At 43.9% G+C, this 10,755-nt stretch overlaps 1 protein-coding gene across 14 annotated transcripts in view; it reads right to left on the bottom strand.

Annotated features, from left to right (window-relative positions):
* Positions 1-6,853, bottom strand: part of LOC116739527 (RNA-binding protein 12) — a 38,563-nt gene extending 31,710 nt beyond the window's left edge. For 2 of the 14 annotated variants that reach the window (XM_032603873.1, XM_032603874.1), the window contains exons 1-2: positions 6,658-6,815; positions 1,208-1,292 (exon numbers count right to left, since the gene is read on the bottom strand). The gene's annotated coding sequence lies outside the window, so the exon portion shown is untranslated. Of the gene's footprint in view, positions 1-1,207; positions 6,622-6,657 lie in introns of those variants that run through there. The other 12 variants (XM_032603875.1, XM_032603877.1, XM_032603870.1 and 9 more) reach the window with 11 other exon arrangements.
* Between the last annotated feature and the right edge of the window lie 3,902 nt (positions 6,854-10,755).

The raw sequence follows: 10,755 nt of genomic DNA, 5'->3' as shown, positions 1-10,755 counted from the left end.
TACAATTGCTGCACACAAAAGAGTAATATATTGTTTGGCTTTTACACTTTTCTCACACACACATACACAAAAATAAAAGCCACCTTCAAACTTAATCCAGAAAGATGGACTGGCAAACAGAAAACGAGACCATATAAAACATTAGAAATTTGGGAAGGGGCAGGGGAAGCTTTCCATTTTTGGTCTGCAAGCGTCAACAAGAAAAATTAATACTAAAAACGTCACACCAACAGACTCTTTTGCCCTTATTTACTATTTAGCAGTCTTTAAGAAGTTCATCAAGAAGGTTCCGATTCATTGAATCAAATTCTCACTCCTTACTAACTCTAGAATATTGGCTGTACGCAAAGATGAGATAGCATTCCGTTCAACTTCAAAAATCACTTAATCACTAACTGGGGGAAACATCATGGGTAATCTAGATCCCCAAAACTTGAGAAAGAGAGAGAGAGATGTTAGTCTGCATTAGCACAATAAAATGGAAATTTGATATGGTCCCAAGAATTAAGCACAGGGCTAAAGTGACCTACACAATTAAGTCTTCAAACCATCTGCAGCTGAGGGAAGGGATTTAGTGGAAGGTACAAGTGAAAACATGATATTGAAAGTCTGCCCAAATTACCATCTAGAAAAGGGCTGAGTAAACCAAAGCAGTGCACAAGATTTATTCATAAAGTCATCTAAACAGGAAGAGTTTTTAGGTTCTGAAGAACGTGAAGTAAGATATGCTATTCTGCTACAAAGTACCTGTTTGACAGATGAGTCATTTCAACCTATCTTGCTTGAGCCTACCTTAGTTATTTAACAAGAAGTTAGGTTCCAATCACTAAGGTTCCACCTAAAGTCAATTTGTACTCTAAAACATGACCCATTTTCTATGCCTATTCCGCAAAGGAATATTAAAAAACCGTACCAATAACAAGCACCCATATTTGTAGTTAGTCTAGAATGCTACTGAGGGGGAAAAAACAGCTACTTACTGCCTAATAATCAGGAATTCAGCAGAAGAAATGCATCCATAGAAAATTGACTCCCAAAGGAAGCAACAACTGTTCAAGACACCCAGTCCACCCCTCTCCCATCCCTCAAATAAGCTTATTACAAACAAAAAAACACAATTTAGTTATTACACATACTTTCATGTTATTTAATAAGCTATCTCAATTTATTTTGTATAAAAATAAACCCTCTATTCAAAATCTCTTACCTGATAAAACAAGAGATGTATTTTCTTAACAAGAAGTAGAGGCCAAGTCAATCCTGTGGGCAACCAATTAAAACCAACTTTTAGACTGCAATAGAGAATAAATGGAGGCAAAAATCAATGCAGGAAACACAAAACACGCATAGGCCACACTGAACTGTATATTAAAGGGCGAGTCTGAAACCACCGGAGTACATCATTACAATGTATTAGGAAAAAAAAAAAAAAGACGTACCAAAATCCCACACGTTTATTATTTGGTTGCTTTCAAGTTGCTTTCTCTCAAAGCATTATGTATTTACATACATCAAGAATGTGTCATAAATTAGCCCAAGAAAGAATCAATCGAAAACTAAAACAGTCATAAAGATCGGCTTCACAGCTGGTAATTGCTTTAATCACTTGATGATTAAACCAGTCCAGAAAATTCCATAACACAAGTCCAACGGCGACCTATTTCCTCAGGTTCCCACCAAATTTTTGATGAAAAAGCACAAGTTCACATAGCAACAGTTCCTGGACAAATTAAGTCATCAATTCAAGGATATTCATGGAAATTACTGCAATTACTCGTTCAACATATTTTCCTTTGCACCAAAATAGCAATCAAACAACAAAAAAAACATAAGTGAAGTGAAAGGTCTGGCCTATAAGGACTAATTCCTGGTTAAAACCACTAGAGTTCAATATATTAAGGAAGAGTGCTTTTTCTTCTAACACCAAAATGGTTCCAAGAAACTTGTTAAAAAAAAAAAAAAAAAAAGTCCGGCATATTAAGAGTCCTTCCAAAGTAAAAACAGGTCACTCATCTTTCACTGGAATTTCTCCCAAACTAGTGAAGTTATGAACAATTTACAAGCAATTTATATGACCAAATGATTAGACAACTATATTCAAAAGAGTAGAAGAAAATTGTCACTGTTAGGTATAAGATTACCCATAGACATCTACTTAGAATGATGATGCTTATTTTTAACTATCTTTCAAGATCAGGATACCACCATTGAGCTTAATATTCATCACCAGAAAGACATATTCAAACGTTTTAGCATTACTCCAAACTTTTTCTAAAGAACAAGCTAAACATCACCTGGACAACCACTCAAGTTACTAAAGAACAGTGAGATTGTTTTGCCACAAAAAGCTATGCTGTATGTCATAAGCAACACCTTCAGAAGCCCAGAGCATTGTGTTAATCTTTTAAATGTTGTACAATCGATCCTCTAGATCGATTAATTAAATTAAATCTAGAATTTAAATTAAATTAAATCTAGAATTTTAAGTCTTCATTTAAAAACAACCACATCTAGTAGTTTATCTAACGGGTCACAAAGGGAAATGTAAAACAGAAAAAAGCTTGCTTTACATAAAGTTTACACTCAACAGAGAAGAGCATGAATTATTGCAATATTTTTTTTCTAAATGTACAAGTTTAACTCTATGAGCCTCAGAATCAGGGTAATTTTTTAGTTAAACACTTGTGATGACTCCTACTGAAGATTCCAATTCAAAAGGTCTGGTGTGGGGCCAGGACGCATGGCCTGAAGGTAAGGGAAACAGGTTCCTCAGCCCCTTTCCTTCCAGATCCAAGAAGGTACCATATGTCCACTGGAGAGGAACAAGTTCGGGGTCAGCCAGTTAAGCCCAAAGAAAACATTCTAGGTCTACTCCCTAAAATGTTTACAGGGTTGCCAGAAATTACTAAACAAGGAGAAAAGGTGAAAGGCCCAGCTGAATTCAGCAAATCCCTAGTTCAACTCATTCAATTTAAAGTACAAAATCAATCTAGTCATAAATTTGTTAATCTTTTCTATTTCAGCACAAGGGAAGATACATCTCACCCCATGCCAAAGGAAAGTACACAGAAAGCTCAGGTTAGCAGCCAGAACTTCACAACTCTTGGTGTTATGGCTCTTCCTTCAAATAGAAATTGAGAACTCAAATACTTCTGTTTTCAACAAAAGTATTTTGTTTCAACGAAAGGGGCACAATAATTTAATAGAAGTATCACTATTTTCCAGGAACCTACTTATTCCTGCGTTCTGTCAGCTAGCAACTGAATGTAGGATACCAGTCACTCCAGTGACTTTTAAAAATTCACTCCAGTCACCTTTAAACTTTGGTGAGTTTTAGAAAGATAAGACTGAAACAATCCTAAGCAACAAAACACCTAAAATACATGTTTTACCTATTCAGAGAGCATAACGGAAAGAGAAAATGGGTTTGATTTGCCATTAAATCCATTGATGTACTTCAGAAGATCTAAGACAAGAAGCTTTAGTATACTTTTGCACTTTATCTTGAGAATTAAGCCACATAATGGCTTTATTTCTTACAAATTCCAGATGTATGCACAATTACAAAAAGCTACTACAAAAGTTTAGCATATTATTATGACAAGACAGATTTTCTTAAATACTAGCCATTCCAGAAACTTGGAATTGCAGGATAATGTCTGACAACAATCCTCTTTACCAGGAAGCCAAGGCAAAAATCAGAACTTGACCATTTCCACCCTTCATTTGGTAATAAACATCCAAAAGTGAATTTTAACTTTGTTCAATAGTAAGTCTTTGATCAACAAGAACCAGGGTACAGCAGACCTAAGTTCTTCAGATTCAAAAGAAACAATCACCCTTCAAATGTTTACCACAGAGATGAGCAACAGAGAACCAATCATAATGGGCACAATGCTACAAGCAGCATAATCATATTATGGTATGCATTATGGAAAAAAACACAGCTTCATCAACTTGATTTTGTCCCCATCCCCAAATGGAACACATTTCAGGTTCTGGGACCATTCTTAATAAAACAATTCTTCTGATACTGAGGGACATATAAACCTTTGATAGCATGTTACTCAACTTTCCCATTAACCTCCAGTCAGTATTCAAAGACAGCAAATCAAAAGACATTTCTAAATAAGATATTTATTCTCTTGCCAAAAACACTACAATATTAAGTTATTTTTCAATCCCCCCAAATGCCAACAAAAATGTTCGTTATCTTACTTGCTTTAAACTTCAAAGAAACAATATTTCTTCTAACCTAGCCAACCACATTCACCCTCACTACTGGTTTTAAGGCTTTAAACTTAATGAACTAAACTCTATGCAAACCAAAATGTATGTGTGTGGTGGTAGTAAAATCTGATAAAACTAAAGATTGAGTGATTTTTCTTAGTTGACCTAAAACACTTAACAATATTCACTTATTCACAAATATTCATCAAGCAGTTATGGGCCAGGCAGAAGATTACAGAAATGGATGACAGTCCCTGCATTTTAGGGGGGGATATCTAAAAACATCTTTTGTGCAACGGTTACTGACAGTTCTTCCTACCTCATCTACAGAAGAAAATATTCAACTGAAATGATGGCGTGACTATCTACAAAATGGAATAAAAACAGCATGAACGTTGTCAGTGGATTTCAGCACCTGGAACACACTGGCCCACAAAATCAAGTTTCACATCTACAGATTGTACCAACAACCCCCAAACTCACGCAAAAACCAAGTCATTTGGTATGTCAAAGAAAGTGAAAGAAGCCTGAAGTTTTCTGGTATTAGCACATAACAGTATGTTCCAAGTAACTACCACAATGGTTTCTAAAGCTTCACATTTTTCACCTAACAGATATGAACATAAGAAAAATTGAAATTATGCAGCACAATCCATAAACAAAATAATCAATATATAATCAAGCATATAAATGATATAAAAATGCATTCCCTGCGTCATTTTTTTCCAGTATTAATACTAAGCACATCCTCAACTTTTATATAAACACGCCATTTTTCTTCAAATATTAATTACCATAAATTTTTTTAACCACCTGTAACAGTTCTTCCCAATTGTTTTAATATTCTTGGAAAATGCCTGAGCACAATTTCCTTCCACTAAATCCAGAATCCTCCACACTATCAAAACTACCAAATTTCAAAAACAAATACAACCAGTCTTGTATTATATTTCTATAATTAAAAAACAAAATCCAACAGGAACGGCCTATACGTCCAGACTTCTAGGATATTTTTCTTCAACTGCAAAGGCTCTGAAATGCATTAACAATGTAAACTAGATAACAAAGTCCAAGGCAATTCATGTTGCTAGTACTGCATTTTACAAAAATTATACCATTTATAACCATTCAAGCAAGAAGCTCTAAAAGAAATACTCATCACAAGTCTCTCCTTCAACAAAACCTTCAGTTGCAATCATTTTTTGTTAGTAGCTTATATTGACTGGCATCACCCTAGTCTTAAATAATATAAAATGGTTCCTGCCAACTATCCCAATTTACATTAGGTCATCTCTGGGAATCCGGAGTCAAGGAGGGTTTTAGAATCCAGAAACCTCTCTTACGGAGCCTGCTATTTTCAGTATACAACTCTCGGCAGGTTCAGGGCTGAATAACCGAGAATAACCCTCACCGGAGCTCAAATTTTTCACTATAAATCACACATTGGAAGCACACATACAGTCCATGCACTTACAATCTAGCAGCTAAGCCTCCTGCACTAGTGACCATCCCCGTCATGAACCTGCAGATTCTCAAAGCCCCTCGCACCCACTTCACGTGGCCGAAAACTACCACCTCCAGCCTTCAAAAGAGAAACTCAGTTCACTCTCCATCAAAATCACCCAGCCTCCACATCCCATTGGACCTCCTCCTCCTCCGATGCTGGAGGCTCTCTCTCAAGGGACGCGTAAAGGTGATGCTCTTAGCAGCCCCCTCCCTACTCGGGGACTAAGAGGCCCGGGAGGCGGACTCACGCCACGCTACCGGGGCCGGCTTCTCAAATTAACGACACCCCGGAGGGTAAGCCCCGCCCCAACGCTGGGCTTTGGAAGCGTTTCACTGCAACCGCCTCCACCTTAAGGCCAAGAAGGCGGCCAATTCCGACTTCCTTCCTACACTCACGGGAGAGCACCGACTACAGCTCCTTCCCCCCACGTGTGTCCAGAGACTGTAGTCCCCTTTTTCTGGTAGGCCACCGGGGCCTCCATTCCACTTCCGGTGGAGGGAGTGTCCTCACTACGATTATCTCCTCACTTCGGGGCACAGTTAACCTCTGCCCCACGTGGGGGCATAGAGAATCTTGCTCATTCGGGATGTAGTGTATTTTCACTGCAGTTCCCGTTCGTTCGCAGGCCGCTGGGCCACCCAGTTCTGGCCTCCTCCCTCTCAGACCACGGGGGCGTCCTCGCTACGGCCTCGTCCCCTCTTCGGTAGGCAGGCTCCTCCTCTCTTGTGTCCTACTTGCACCCTCTCAGGACCGAGAGGCACAAGCGGCGCCCCAGGCCCCTCGCAGCCATGCCCCGACCCTTCAGCGTAGGGCGCTCACTGCGGCGGGCTCCGAGGCCTCCGAAGGCCCCGCCCCGGGCCACCAAGGGGCGGCTCGAGCCCCGCACAGCCCCGCCCGTTCCGGGGCTGCGGGAGTCTTACCGGGGAGAGCTGCGCGGCACCCGAACCCAGACCCGAGTTACCCCCCGCGCGAGTGCCTCCGCCCCGCGGTCGGTAGCCCCAGCCCGAACGGCTTCCCGGAGCCCACAGCAGCCACCACCTCTTTAGCCGCTTCACAAGATGGCCGCCGGCCCGCTCAGCAGCTCCGCGTTCCAGAAAGGGCGGGATGGAATGGTTGACGTCACGGGGCGGGGTGGGGCGGCGCAAGCGCGCGGAGGTTCTCGGGTAGCTCCCGGAAGTTGCCTGTGTTTGTGGCAGAGGAGCTCGGCGACTTTTGCTTGGTAGCTCCGCCTTAAGGGAGTGAAGCTGCTTGTTGGAATCCGAACAGTATCTGGCGTTGGGCTTCGTGCAATTGCTTCACTTCTTCGAGCTTCTGCGAAAGGAGGGAAATACTGCCTACCTCGCAGAATTGTATTGAGGATTAAATGGACCACAAAATGGTGCCTAGTTTTATTGATGATGCCCTGACAGAAGAACCAAAATCTGATTCTTTTTTTCCCATTTAAAAATTTCAATCCAGGACTTCCCTGGTGGGGCATTGGTTAAGAATCCGTCCGCCAATGCAGGGGACACGGGTTCGATCCCTGGTCCGGGAAGATCCCACATGCTGAGGAGCAGCTAAGCCTGTGTGCCACAACTACTTGTACCCTCACTTCTGGCTCAGTAAATTCCTTTTTTTTTCTTTTTTTTTTTTTGCCGCACCACGGCATGCAGGGTCTTAGTTCCCCCACCAGGGATCGAACCCCTGCCCCCTGCAGTGGAAGCGCAGAGTCCTAACCACTGGACTGCCAGGGAAGTCCCTGGCTCAGTAAATTCTTTTACCGCCCGCGTTGCCATCCCCATCACCACACTCCGCGGCATTTTGGTGGCGGGTAGGGTGCTCTCTCTGCCCTTTCCGATCTGTCTTCCACCACGTAGCGATCAGCCTACTGACTCCAGGCAATTGAAGGTCCCCAGCCTGGGCTACTCCTCGGCGGGAGGTAAAGGCCTGCGGGACGGGACTCCGACTCGCTGTCGACCTAAGGGGTACGTTCTGGAAACGGTCTTTTCGCCTCTTCAACACTGCCTATGGCCTGAGGTCCCTGGAGACCGGGGATTAAAGCGTCCTGGCCGAGGCGACTCTTCCGAAGACCTAAAACCCGGTCCCATACTGAGCGACCATTCCTGCCTGATGGGGTGGCAGTGTCCTTTGGCCCTAGCCTTGAGACTCCTCACTTCCAACGGCTGGCGCAGTCGGCAGCAGCAGCTCGTTGGGGCGAATCCAGGCACACTGTGAGATCCCCTTTCTCTCTACATCCTCCCTTGATGACCATGCATCCTGATCCATCAACATCTCCAGGTACTTCAAACGAGTCGCCACAAAACCAGAGTTTCCCCCTCTGGGTTGGCCCGAGACCCGCTTCCCTTCCTGGTCTTGGGGTGATTGGCCGGGCCTCAGGAAGCCTCTGTCAGACAGAAGGTGCCTCAAGAAGTCCTCTGTTCGGGGGTAGCCCCAGTCTAGAGTGCAACCTCAGGTCCCTCGCGGACAGGGCATGAGGCCTGTTTCCCTCTAGGGATGCCTTTTGTTGTTTGGTTTTGTTTTGTTAATATTTATTTATTTGGTTGTGCCGGGTCTTAGTTGCAGCAGGCAGGCTCCTTAGTTGCGGCTGGCTGGCTCCTTAGTTGTAGCACGTGGGCTCCTTAGTTGCCGCTGGAACCTGGGTCCCCGGCACTGGGAGCGCGGAGTCTTATCCACTGCGCTACTGGGAAGTCTCTAGAGATGCCTTTTCGGTAGACGCTGTGCCTGGTTAAGGTCCAATATGGGTCTAACACCCTCTATTCTTGCTGACTCACCTTTGGGATGTATTCTTAAAAATTGGACTTGGAAGTTCCCTAGCAGTCCAGTGGTTAGGACTTCGCACTTTCACTGCTGTAGCCCCGGTTTCAATCCCTGGTCTGGGAACAAAGATCCCCAAAGCCTCCCACAAGCCGCACAGTGTGGCCAAAAAAAAAATTGGATTAAATTTGATTTCCAAACTCTCTCCGACATTTGGTTCCGGATCAGGAGGTCTGGCCTCTCAACAGGTCCCTAAACTATAACACCATCCTGCAGCTTGATCTCTTTTGTCAAAACTCGGGAATGACTCTGAGGTCCCCAACATTCAGGCCTTCATGGCCCTGTCACAAAACCCCAAATTATGACAAACCTGTCGCATATGCCTCTCCAAATTCTGCCCTCGAAGCCTGACACAGATATTCTCCAACATCCCTCCTTTAATCTCCCACGCACTCCTCTTAACCCGCTCCCCTCCTACCATTCCCCTTCCTATCCCGACACCCTCTCACCTTCCCACCCCCGTTCAGGTGCCTCATATCTGAACACCCTCAAGCCCCTGAAAATCTCTTGCCTCTCCATGAGGTGGCCAATGGAGAAAAGGGCACTATTCAAGTTCACATCCCCTTGCCTATGTCTGACTTGTCACAAATCAAAACTAAATTGGGATCTTTTGGTCAGGACCCCACCAATTTTATTCGGGAATTCAGAGGAACTCGCGGTGGCTTTCGATCTGACCTGACAGGACATCTATGTTGTCTTGACCACCTGTTGTACCCTAGAGGAAAAGTCCTGTATTTGGTCCCTAGGGTGGGCTTGGGCAGATGAAGCACATGCCTGCACCCCTGACAATGCCCATCCACCTGGGGCTGTCCCTGACACAGAACCAAATTGGACATATCAGGCCACCGACACAGGGCCTACATGAGGACAAGGCCGCTGAGATTACATGATTACCTGCCTAATTGAGGGGATGAAAAAGGCTGTCATCAAGCCAGTAACTTACAACGAACTTCATGAAATAACCCAGGACTTCTCTGAAAACCCTACCTTATTTCAAGCCCGCTTAGCTGAAACTATGCATAAATACACAAACCTAAACCCTGAGAGTCCAGAGGGACTAGCTATTCTGGCCGTTCACTTTACCAGCCAAGCTTCACCTGATATCAGACAAAACTCCAAAAACTTGAACAGGGACCCCAAATTCCCTTTGCCGTCCTATTAGATACGGCCTTCAAGGTCTTTAATAACCGGGAGGAGGCCTCGAGAGTCCAAAGGGCTAAACGGGAAGATGAAAGAGGTAAACAAACGGCAGGCCCAGTATATGGCAACCGCAATTGTTAGCTTGCTGTCCATTTCGGTCACCCCCATGGCTTGTCCCAGCCAACCAAAGGGGACAGCCGCCCTGGCCCATTCCTGCTTCCACTGCAGCCAACCAGGGCTCTTCAGTTGGGAATGTTCCAAGCCTCTAGGGCCTTGTCTCAACTGCAAGCAACGTGGCCACTGGAAACGGGACTGTCCCTTTCTCCCTCAAGGGGGAGGGCCATCCCCCACTCAAAGGCCCCATGCGCCACAGGGAGGTCCCCAAGCCCCAAGGGCCCCTTCCCAGGGACAAATGCTCTTGACGCCCAAGGGTGACCAGAAGAGACCATAAAAGAAGCCCAGTTTCTCTCCCCCAGCAGACCCCCTCTTGGTCTCGCCTGCTGCTCCCTTGCAGTGTATTCAATAAATCTCGCTTTCTACCCTCACTTCTGACCCAGTAAATTCTTTTATCACCTGCGTTGCCAGCCCCATCGCCGCACTCCACGGCAATAATGCCATCAGCAGCAACATGGATGGACCTAGAGATTATCATACTAAGCAAAGTAAGTCAGAAAGAGAAAGACAAATACCATATATTACTTATATGTGGAATCTAAAATATGACACAAATGAACGTATCTATGAAACAGAAACAGACTTACAGACATAGAGAACAGACTTGTGGTTGCCAAGGGTGGGGGGGCGAGGATTGGGAGTTCGGGATTAGCAGATGCAAACTAGTATGTATAGGATGGATAAACAACAAGGTTCTACTGTATAGCACAGGGAACTATATTCAATATCCTGTGATAAACCATAATGGAAAAGAATATGAGAAAGAGTATATATATATGTTTAACTGAGTAACTTTGCTGTACAGTAGAAATTAACACAACATTGTAAATCAACTATACTTCAATAAAATTTTTAAAAATATCTGTGTGATGTACTCTAAAATTTTTTCT

The sequence above is a fragment of the Phocoena sinus genome, chromosome 15 (genome assembly GCF_008692025.1).
Source record: "Phocoena sinus isolate mPhoSin1 chromosome 15, mPhoSin1.pri, whole genome shotgun sequence".
NCBI classification, from domain to species: Eukaryota; Metazoa; Chordata; class Mammalia; order Artiodactyla; family Phocoenidae; genus Phocoena; species Phocoena sinus.
The sequence above is the reverse complement of the archived record's forward strand: the minus strand, read 5'-3'. Positions and strand labels throughout refer to the sequence as shown.